This window comes from Scardinius erythrophthalmus (assembly GCF_964197995.2).
Source record: "Scardinius erythrophthalmus genome assembly, chromosome: 20".
NCBI lineage: Eukaryota > Metazoa > Chordata > Actinopteri > Cypriniformes > Leuciscidae > Scardinius > Scardinius erythrophthalmus.
The window spans coordinates 74360-84959 of record NC_138240.1 but is presented as its reverse complement, the minus strand read 5'-3'; positions in this window follow the sequence as shown (position 1 = coordinate 84959).

Sequence of the window (10600 nt, the reverse complement as noted above, 5' to 3'; positions counted from 1 at the left end):
TTCAACAGCAGACTGACGGTTTGAGGGGTTTAGCGTTTTCAACAGCAGACTGACGGTTTGAGGGGTTTTGCGTTTTCAACAGCAGACTGACGGTTTGAGAGGTTTAGCGTTTTCAACAGCAGACTGACGGTTTGAGAGGTTTAGCGTTTTCAACAGCAGACTGACGGTTTGAGGGTTTAGCGTTTTCAACAGCAGACTGACGGTTTGAGAGGTTTAGCGTTTTCAACAGCAGACTGACGGTTTGAGAGGTTTAGCGTTTTCAACAGCAGACTGACGGTTTAGCGTTTTCAACAGCAGACTGACGGTTTGAAGGGTTAGCGTTTTCAACAGCAGACTGACGGTTTTGGGGGTTTAGCGTTTTCAACAGCAGACTGACGGTTTGAGAGGTTTAGCGTTTTCAACAGCAGACTGACGGTTTGAGGGGGTTTAGCGTTTTCAACAGCAGACTGACGGTTTGAAGGGTTAGCGTTTTCAACAGCAGACTGACGGTTTGAGGGGGTTAGCGTTTTCAACAGCAGACTGACGGTTTGAGGGGTTTAGCGTTTTCAACAGCAGACTGACGGTTTGAGGGGTTTAGCGTTTTCAACAGCAGACTGACGGTTTAGCGTTTTCAACAGCAGACTGACGGTTTGAGGGGTTTAGCGTTTTCAACAGCAGACTGACGGTTTGAGGGGTTTAGCGTTTTCAACAGCAGACTGACGGTTTGAGGGGTTTAGCGTTTTCAACAGCAGACTGACGGTTTGAGGGGTTTAGCGTTTTCAACAGCAGACTGACGGTTTGAGGGGTTTAGCGTTTTCAACAGCAGACTGACGGTTTGAGGGGTTTAGCGTTTTCAACAGCAGACTGACGGTTTGAGGGGTTTAGCGTTTTCAACAGCAGACTGACGGTTTGAGAGGTTTAGCGTTTTCAACAGCAGACTGACGGTTTGAGGGGTTTAGCGTTTTCAACAGCAGACTGACGGTTTGAGGGGGTTAGCGTTTTCAACAGCAGACTGACGGTTTGAGGGGTTTAGCGTTTTCAACAGCAGACTGACGGTTTAGCGTTTTCAACAGCAGACTGACGGTTTGAGGGGTTTAGCGTTTTCAACAGCAGACTGACGGTTTGAGGGGTTTAGCGTTTTCAACAGCAGACTGACGGTTTGAGGGGGTTAGCGTTTTCAACAGCAGACTGACGGTTTGAAGGGTTAGCGTTTTCAACAGCAGACTGACGGTTTGAGGGGGTTAGCGTTTTCAACAGCAGACTGACGGTTTGAGGGTTTAGCGTTTTCAACAGCAGACTGACGGTTTGAGGGGTTTAGCGTTTTCAACAGCAGACTGACGGTTTGAGGGGTTTAGCGTTTTCAACAGCAGACTGACGGTTTGAGGGGTTTAGCGTTTTCAACAGCAGACTGATGGTTTTGGGGGTTTAGCGTTTTCAACAGCAGACTGACGGTTTGAGGGTTTAGCGTTTTCAACAGCAGACTGACGGTTTGAGGGGTTTAGCGTTTTCAACAGCAGACTGACGGTTTGAGGGGTTTTGCGTTTTCAACAGCAGACTGACGGTTTGAGAGGTTTAGCGTTTTCAACAGCAGACTGACGGTTTGAGGGGTTTAGCGTTTTCAACAGCAGACTGACGGTTTGAGAGGTTTAGCGTTTTCAACAGCAGACTGACGGTTTGAGAGGTTTAGCGTTTTCAACAGCAGACTGACGGTTTAGCGTTTTCAACAGCAGACTGACGGTTTGAAGGGTTAGCGTTTTCAACAGCAGACTGACGGTTTTGGGGGTTTAGCGTTTTCAACAGCAGACTGACGGTTTGAGAGGTTTAGCGTTTTCAACAGCAGACTGACGGTTTGAGGGGGTTTAGCGTTTTCAACAGCAGACTGACGGTTTGAAGGGTTAGCGTTTTCAACAGCAGACTGACGGTTTGAGGGGGTTAGCGTTTTCAACAGCAGACTGACGGTTTGAGGGGTTTAGCGTTTTCAACAGCAGACTGACGGTTTAGCGTTTTCAACAGCAGACTGACGGTTTGAGGGGTTTAGCGTTTTCAACAGCAGACTGACGGTTTGAGGGGTTTAGCGTTTTCAACAGCAGACTGACGGTTTGAGGGGTTTAGCGTTTTCAACAGCAGACTGACGGTTTGAAGGGTTAGCGTTTTCAACAGCAGACTGACGGTTTGAGGGGTTTAGCGTTTTCAACAGCAGACTGACGGTTTGAGGGGTTTAGCGTTTTCAACAGCAGACTGACGGTTTGAGGGGTTTAGCGTTTTCAACAGCAGACTGACGGTTTGAAGGGTTAGCGTTTTCAACAGCAGACTGACGGTTTGAGGGGGTTAGCGTTTTCAACAGCAGACTGACGGTTTGAGGGTTTAGCGTTTTCAACAGCAGACTGACGGTTTGAGGGGTTTAGCGTTTTCAACAGCAGACTGACGGTTTGAGGGGTTTAGCGTTTTCAACAGCAGACTGACGGTTTGAGGGGTTTAGCGTTTTCAACAGCAGACTGACGGTTTGAGGGGTTTAGCGTTTTCAACAGCAGACTGATGGTTTTGGGGGTTTAGCGTTTTCAACAGCAGACTGACGGTTTGAGGGTTTAGCGTTTTCAACAGCAGACTGACGGTTTGAGGGGTTTAGCGTTTTCAACAGCAGACTGACGGTTTGAGGGGTTTTGCGTTTTCAACAGCAGACTGACGGTTTGAGAGGTTTAGCGTTTTCAACAGCAGACTGACGGTTTGAGAGGTTTAGCGTTTTCAACAGCAGACTGACGGTTTGAGGGTTTAGCGTTTTCAACAGCAGACTGACGGTTTGAGAGGTTTAGCGTTTTCAACAGCAGACTGACGGTTTGAGAGGTTTAGCGTTTTCAACAGCAGACTGACGGTTTAGCGTTTTCAACAGCAGACTGACGGTTTGAAGGGTTAGCGTTTTCAACAGCAGACTGACGGTTTTGGGGGTTTAGCGTTTTCAACAGCAGACTGACGGTTTGAGAGGTTTAGCGTTTTCAACAGCAGACTGACGGTTTGAGGGGGTTTAGCGTTTTCAACAGCAGACTGACGGTTTGAAGGGTTAGCGTTTTCAACAGCAGACTGACGGTTTGAGGGGGTTAGCGTTTTCAACAGCAGACTGACGGTTTGAGGGGTTTAGCGTTTTCAACAGCAGACTGACGGTTTAGCGTTTTCAACAGCAGACTGACGGTTTGAGGGGTTTAGCGTTTTCAACAGCAGACTGACGGTTTGAGGGGTTTAGCGTTTTCAACAGCAGACTGACGGTTTTAAAGGGTTAGCGTTTTCAACAGCAGACTGACGGTTTGAGGGGTTTAGCGTTTTCAACAGCAGACTGACGGTTTGAGGGGTTTAGCGTTTTCAACAGCAGACTGACGGTTTGAGGGGTTTAGCGTTTTCAACAGCAGACTGACGGTTTGAGGGGTTTAGCGTTTTCAACAGCAGACTGATGGTTTTGGGGGTTTAGCGTTTTCAACAGCAGACTGACGGTTTGAGGGTTTAGCGTTTTCAACAGCAGACTGACGGTTTGAGGGGTTTAGCGTTTTCAACAGCAGACTGACGGTTTGAGGGGTTTAGCGTTTTCAACAGCAGACTGACGGTTTGAGGGGTTTAGCGTTTTCAACAGCAGACTGACGGTTTGAGAGGTTTAGCGTTTTCAACAGCAGACTGACGGTTTGAGGGGTTTAGCGTTTTCAACAGCAGACTGACAGTTTGAGAGGTTTAGCGTTTTCAACAGCAGACTGACGGTTTGAGAGGTTTAGCGTTTTCAACAGCAGACTGACGGTTTAGCGTTTTCAACAGCAGACTGACGGTTTGAAGGGTTAGCGTTTTCAACAGCAGACTGACGGTTTTGGGGTTTAGCGTTTTCAACAGCAGACTGACGGTTTGAGAGGTTTAGCGTTTTCAACAGCAGACTGACGGTTTGAGGGGGTTTAGCGTTTTCAACAGCAGACTGACGGTTTGAAGGGTTAGCGTTTTCAACAGCAGACTGACGGTTTGAGGGGTTTAGCGTTTTCAACAGCAGACTGACGGTTTGAGAGGTTTAGCGTTTTCAACAGCAGACTGACGGTTTGAGAGGTTTAGCGTTTTCAACAGCAGACTGACGGTTTAGCGTTTTCAACAGCAGACTGACGGTTTGAAGGGTTAGCGTTTTCAACAGCAGACTGACGGTTTTGGGGGTTTAGCGTTTTCAACAGCAGACTGACGGTTTGAGAGGTTTAGCGTTTTCAACAGCAGACTGACGGTTTGAGGGGGTTTAGCGTTTTCAACAGCAGACTGACGGTTTGAAGGGTTAGCGTTTTCAACAGCAGACTGACGGTTTGAGGGGGTTAGCGTTTTCAACAGCAGACTGACGGTTTGAGGGGTTTAGCGTTTTCAACAGCAGACTGACGGTTTAGCGTTTTCAACAGCAGACTGACGGTTTGAGGGGTTTAGCGTTTTCAACAGCAGACTGACGGTTTGAGGGGTTTAGCGTTTTCAACAGCAGACTGACGGTTTGAGGGGTTTAGCGTTTTCAACAGCAGACTGACGGTTTGAAGGGTTAGCGTTTTCAACAGCAGACTGACGGTTTGAGGGGTTTAGCGTTTTCAACAGCAGACTGACGGTTTGAGGGGTTTAGCGTTTTCAACAGCAGACTGACGGTTTGAGGGGTTTAGCGTTTTCAACAGCAGACTGACGGTTTGAAGGGTTAGCGTTTTCAACAGCAGACTGACGGTTTGAGGGGGTTAGCGTTTTCAACAGCAGACTGACGGTTTGAGGGTTTAGCGTTTTCAACAGCAGACTGACGGTTTGAGGGGTTTAGCGTTTTCAACAGCAGACTGACGGTTTGAGGGGTTTAGCGTTTTCAACAGCAGACTGACGGTTTGAGGGGTTTAGCGTTTTCAACAGCAGACTGACGGTTTGAGGGGTTTAGCGTTTTCAACAGCAGACTGATGGTTTTGGGGGTTTAGCGTTTTCAACAGCAGACTGACGGTTTGAGGGTTTAGCGTTTTCAACAGCAGACTGACGGTTTGAGGGGTTTAGCGTTTTCAACAGCAGACTGACGGTTTGAGGGGTTTTGCGTTTTCAACAGCAGACTGACGGTTTGAGAGGTTTAGCGTTTTCAACAGCAGACTGACGGTTTGAGAGGTTTAGCGTTTTCAACAGCAGACTGACGGTTTGAGGGTTTAGCGTTTTCAACAGCAGACTGACGGTTTGAGAGGTTTAGCGTTTTCAACAGCAGACTGACGGTTTGAGAGGTTTAGCGTTTTCAACAGCAGACTGACGGTTTAGCGTTTTCAACAGCAGACTGACGGTTTGAAGGGTTAGCGTTTTCAACAGCAGACTGACGGTTTTGGGGGTTTAGCGTTTTCAACAGCAGACTGACGGTTTGAGAGGTTTAGCGTTTTCAACAGCAGACTGACGGTTTGAGGGGGTTTAGCGTTTTCAACAGCAGACTGACGGTTTGAAGGGTTAGCGTTTTCAACAGCAGACTGACGGTTTGAGGGGGTTAGCGTTTTCAACAGCAGACTGACGGTTTGAGGGGTTTAGCGTTTTCAACAGCAGACTGACGGTTTAGCGTTTTCAACAGCAGACTGACGGTTTGAGGGGTTTAGCGTTTTCAACAGCAGACTGACGGTTTGAGGGGTTTAGCGTTTTCAACAGCAGACTGACGGTTTTAAAGGGTTAGCGTTTTCAACAGCAGACTGACGGTTTGAGGGGTTTAGCGTTTTCAACAGCAGACTGACGGTTTGAGGGGTTTAGCGTTTTCAACAGCAGACTGACGGTTTGAGGGGTTTAGCGTTTTCAACAGCAGACTGACGGTTTGAGGGGTTTAGCGTTTTCAACAGCAGACTGATGGTTTTGGGGGTTTAGCGTTTTCAACAGCAGACTGACGGTTTGAGGGTTTAGCGTTTTCAACAGCAGACTGACGGTTTGAGGGGTTTAGCGTTTTCAACAGCAGACTGACGGTTTGAGGGGTTTAGCGTTTTCAACAGCAGACTGACGGTTTGAGGGGTTTAGCGTTTTCAACAGCAGACTGACGGTTTGAGGGGTTTAGCGTTTTCAACAGCAGACTGACGGTTTGAGGGTTTAGCGTTTTCAACAGCAGACTGACGGTTTGAGGGTTTAGCGTTTTCAACAGCAGACTGACGGTTTTAGGGGGTTAGCGTTTTCAACAGCAGACTGACGGTTTGAGGGTTTAGCGTTTTCAACAGCAGACTAACGGTTTGAGGGTTTAGCGTTTTCAACAGCAGACTGACGGTTTGAGGGGGTTTAGCGTTTTCAACAGCAGACTGACGGTTTGAGAGGTTTAGCGTTTTCAACAGCAGACTGACGGTTTGAGGGTTTAGCGTTTTCAACAGCAGACTGACGGTTTGAGGGGTTTAGCGTTTTCAACAGCAGACTGACGGTTTGAGGGGTTTAGCGTTTTCAACAGCAGACTGACGGTTTTGGGGGTTTAGCGTTTTCAACAGCAGACTGACGGTTTGAGGGTTTAGCGTTTTCAACAGCAGACTGACGGTTTGAGGGGTTTAGCGTTTTCAACAGCAGACTGACGGTTTGAGGGGTTTTGCGTTTTCAACAGCAGACTGACGGTTTGAGAGGTTTAGCGTTTTCAACAGCAGACTGACGGTTTGAGGGGTTTAGCGTTTTCAACAGCAGACTGACGGTTTGAGAGGTTTAGCGTTTTCAACAGCAGACTGACGGTTTGAGAGGTTTAGCGTTTTCAACAGCAGACTGACGGTTTAGCGTTTTCAACAGCAGACTGACGGTTTGAAGGGTTAGCGTTTTCAACAGCAGACTGACGGTTTTGGGGGTTTAGCGTTTTCAACAGCAGACTGACGGTTTGAGAGGTTTAGCGTTTTCAACAGCAGACTGACGGTTTGAGGGGGTTTAGCGTTTTCAACAGCAGACTGACGGTTTGAAGGGTTAGCGTTTTCAACAGCAGACTGACGGTTTGAGGGGGTTAGCGTTTTCAACAGCAGACTGACGGTTTGAGGGGTTTAGCGTTTTCAACAGCAGACTGACGGTTTAGCGTTTTCAACAGCAGACTGACGGTTTGAGGGGTTTAGCGTTTTCAACAGCAGACTGACGGTTTGAGGGGTTTAGCGTTTTCAACAGCAGACTGACGGTTTGAGGGGTTTAGCGTTTTCAACAGCAGACTGACGGTTTGAAGGGTTAGCGTTTTCAACAGCAGACTGACGGTTTGAGGGGTTTAGCGTTTTCAACAGCAGACTGACGGTTTGAGGGGTTTAGCGTTTTCAACAGCAGACTGACGGTTTGAGGGGTTTAGCGTTTTCAACAGCAGACTGACGGTTTGAAGGGTTAGCGTTTTCAACAGCAGACTGACGGTTTGAGGGGGTTAGCGTTTTCAACAGCAGACTGACGGTTTGAGGGTTTAGCGTTTTCAACAGCAGACTGACGGTTTGAGGGGTTTAGCGTTTTCAACAGCAGACTGACGGTTTGAGGGGTTTAGCGTTTTCAACAGCAGACTGACGGTTTGAGGGGTTTAGCGTTTTCAACAGCAGACTGACGGTTTGAGGGGTTTAGCGTTTTCAACAGCAGACTGATGGTTTTGGGGGTTTAGCGTTTTCAACAGCAGACTGACGGTTTGAGGGTTTAGCGTTTTCAACAGCAGACTGACGGTTTGAGGGGTTTAGCGTTTTCAACAGCAGACTGACGGTTTGAGGGGTTTTGCGTTTTCAACAGCAGACTGACGGTTTGAGAGGTTTAGCGTTTTCAACAGCAGACTGACGGTTTGAGAGGTTTAGCGTTTTCAACAGCAGACTGACGGTTTGAGGGTTTAGCGTTTTCAACAGCAGACTGACGGTTTGAGAGGTTTAGCGTTTTCAACAGCAGACTGACGGTTTGAGAGGTTTAGCGTTTTCAACAGCAGACTGACGGTTTAGCGTTTTCAACAGCAGACTGACGGTTTGAAGGGTTAGCGTTTTCAACAGCAGACTGACGGTTTTGGGGGTTTAGCGTTTTCAACAGCAGACTGACGGTTTGAGAGGTTTAGCGTTTTCAACAGCAGACTGACGGTTTGAGGGGGTTTAGCGTTTTCAACAGCAGACTGACGGTTTGAAGGGTTAGCGTTTTCAACAGCAGACTGACGGTTTGAGGGGGTTAGCGTTTTCAACAGCAGACTGACGGTTTGAGGGGTTTAGCGTTTTCAACAGCAGACTGACGGTTTAGCGTTTTCAACAGCAGACTGACGGTTTGAGGGGTTTAGCGTTTTCAACAGCAGACTGACGGTTTGAGGGGTTTAGCGTTTTCAACAGCAGACTGACGGTTTTAAAGGGTTAGCGTTTTCAACAGCAGACTGACGGTTTGAGGGGTTTAGCGTTTTCAACAGCAGACTGACGGTTTGAGGGGTTTAGCGTTTTCAACAGCAGACTGACGGTTTGAGGGGTTTAGCGTTTTCAACAGCAGACTGACGGTTTGAGGGGTTTAGCGTTTTCAACAGCAGACTGATGGTTTTGGGGGTTTAGCGTTTTCAACAGCAGACTGACGGTTTGAGGGTTTAGCGTTTTCAACAGCAGACTGACGGTTTGAGGGGTTTAGCGTTTTCAACAGCAGACTGACGGTTTGAGGGGTTTAGCGTTTTCAACAGCAGACTGACGGTTTGAGGGGTTTAGCGTTTTCAACAGCAGACTGACGGTTTGAGAGGTTTAGCGTTTTCAACAGCAGACTGACGGTTTGAGGGGTTTAGCGTTTTCAACAGCAGACTGACGGTTTGAGAGGTTTAGCGTTTTCAACAGCAGACTGACGGTTTGAGAGGTTTAGCGTTTTCAACAGCAGACTGACGGTTTAGCGTTTTCAACAGCAGACTGACGGTTTGAAGGGTTAGCGTTTTCAACAGCAGACTGACGGTTTTGGGGTTTAGCGTTTTCAACAGCAGACTGACGGTTTGAGAGGTTTAGCGTTTTCAACAGCAGACTGACGGTTTGAGGGGGTTTAGCGTTTTCAACAGCAGACTGACGGTTTGAAGGGTTAGCGTTTTCAACAGCAGACTGACGGTTTGAGGGGTTTAGCGTTTTCAACAGCAGACTGACGGTTTGAGAGGTTTAGCGTTTTCAACAGCAGACTGACGGTTTGAGAGGTTTAGCGTTTTCAACAGCAGACTGACGGTTTAGCGTTTTCAACAGCAGACTGACGGTTTGAAGGGTTAGCGTTTTCAACAGCAGACTGACGGTTTTGGGGGTTTAGCGTTTTCAACAGCAGACTGACGGTTTGAGAGGTTTAGCGTTTTCAACAGCAGACTGACGGTTTGAGGGGGTTTAGCGTTTTCAACAGCAGACTGACGGTTTGAAGGGTTAGCGTTTTCAACAGCAGACTGACGGTTTGAGGGGGTTAGCGTTTTCAACAGCAGACTGACGGTTTGAGGGGTTTAGCGTTTTCAACAGCAGACTGACGGTTTAGCGTTTTCAACAGCAGACTGACGGTTTGAGGGGTTTAGCGTTTTCAACAGCAGACTGACGGTTTGAGGGGTTTAGCGTTTTCAACAGCAGACTGACGGTTTGAGGGGTTTAGCGTTTTCAACAGCAGACTGACGGTTTGAAGGGTTAGCGTTTTCAACAGCAGACTGACGGTTTGAGGGGTTTAGCGTTTTCAACAGCAGACTGACGGTTTGAGGGGTTTAGCGTTTTCAACAGCAGACTGACGGTTTGAGGGGTTTAGCGTTTTCAACAGCAGACTGACGGTTTGAAGGGTTAGCGTTTTCAACAGCAGACTGACGGTTTGAGGGGGTTAGCGTTTTCAACAGCAGACTGACGGTTTGAGGGTTTAGCGTTTTCAACAGCAGACTGACGGTTTGAGGGGTTTAGCGTTTTCAACAGCAGACTGACGGTTTGAGGGGTTTAGCGTTTTCAACAGCAGACTGACGGTTTGAGGGGTTTAGCGTTTTCAACAGCAGACTGACGGTTTGAGGGGTTTAGCGTTTTCAACAGCAGACTGATGGTTTTGGGGGTTTAGCGTTTTCAACAGCAGACTGACGGTTTGAGGGTTTAGCGTTTTCAACAGCAGACTGACGGTTTGAGGGGTTTAGCGTTTTCAACAGCAGACTGACGGTTTGAGGGGTTTTGCGTTTTCAACAGCAGACTGACGGTTTGAGAGGTTTAGCGTTTTCAACAGCAGACTGACGGTTTGAGAGGTTTAGCGTTTTCAACAGCAGACTGACGGTTTGAGGGTTTAGCGTTTTCAACAGCAGACTGACGGTTTGAGAGGTTTAGCGTTTTCAACAGCAGACTGACGGTTTGAGAGGTTTAGCGTTTTCAACAGCAGACTGACGGTTTAGCGTTTTCAACAGCAGACTGACGGTTTGAAGGGTTAGCGTTTTCAACAGCAGACTGACGGTTTTGGGGGTTTAGCGTTTTCAACAGCAGACTGACGGTTTGAGAGGTTTAGCGTTTTCAACAGCAGACTGACGGTTTGAGGGGGTTTAGCGTTTTCAACAGCAGACTGACGGTTTGAAGGGTTAGCGTTTTCAACAGCAGACTGACGGTTTGAGGGGGTTAGCGTTTTCAACAGCAGACTGACGGTTTGAGGGGTTTAGCGTTTTCAACAGCAGACTGACGGTTTAGCGTTTTCAACAGCAGACTGACGGTTTGAGGGGTTTAGCGTTTTCAACAGCAGACTGACGGTTTGAGGGGTT